Consider the following 1013-nt stretch of genomic DNA (forward strand, 5'->3'; position numbering starts at 1 on the left):
ATTTACCAACCCCCACTTGAAGGAGAAATGATGGAGTCCTAGCGGGTATTGTGTAATGAACAAAAGGTAGGACCAAAGTGATGTGGACCTGGGATTTAAGTAGATTGTACTATAACAAGAACACAATTAAAGTATTTATGGGACATCGCAACCCTATACTTCTCCCAACTAGCATGAGTTATAAGCAGTGAAATAAACTAAATATTAAGAAAGATCTGTCTTGGCATTGCTTCCTAGAAGGAAACTTCAGAGATAGGAAATGATGGCACCCATTCCCTAGCTTCACCTGTAAACTGGCTCAGGTTTTTGCTAATTTGCTGGTATTTTTTATCTTTCTATTCCTACCTTTTACCAAAATAGGTCAAACAAATCTAAAGGAGAGTCATTATATCAACCATACAGGATTTTTTTGTGACATTCTGACTGTGAAATTTTGAATTCTCTCAAACTTTCTGTGGAAATATAATGAATATGTTCAATTCAATCTATTTATGACATGACTTTTTCTATGTCCAATATTGTGACATCTTTTAAATTTTTCCTTTGGACACTTTTTTTATAAAAGTAAATGTTGTGCTCACTTAAGCAGCACTTATACTAAAATTAGAATGATACAGAGAAGATTAGCATGGCCCCTGTGCAAGGATGACACACAAATTTGTGAAGCATTCCTTATTTTTAGGGAAAAAGGGGAAGAGAGCTTGTTCAAAGAAACAATAGCTGAGAACTTCCCGAACATGGAGAAGGAGTGGAAATTACAAGCAAATGAAGGCAATAGAACTCCTAATTACATCAATGTAAAAAGACCTTCCCCAAGGCATATATTAGTGAAACTGGCAAAAGTCAATGACAAAGAAAAAATATTAATGGCAGCAAGGCAGAAGAAAATAACCTACAAAGGAAACCCTATCATGCTATCAGCAGATATCTCAGCAGAAACCCTACAGGTTAGGAGAGAGCAGAATGATATATTTAAAATTATGAACAACACAATCTTTCAGTGAAGAATATTA

General features: G+C 34.9%; 1 non-coding gene across 1 annotated transcript; it reads left to right on the forward strand.

Moving 5' to 3' along the window:
* The first annotated feature begins 573 nt into the window (after window positions 1-573).
* Window positions 574-680, forward strand: LOC124238763 (U6 spliceosomal RNA). The gene has a single exon (XR_006888369.1). It is a non-coding gene; the product is annotated as a U6 spliceosomal RNA (small nuclear RNA).
* The last annotated feature ends 333 nt before the right edge of the window (window positions 681-1013 follow it).

The sequence above is a fragment of the Equus quagga genome, chromosome 4 (assembly GCF_021613505.1).
Source record: "Equus quagga isolate Etosha38 chromosome 4, UCLA_HA_Equagga_1.0, whole genome shotgun sequence".
Classification (NCBI taxonomy): domain Eukaryota; kingdom Metazoa; phylum Chordata; class Mammalia; order Perissodactyla; family Equidae; genus Equus; species Equus quagga.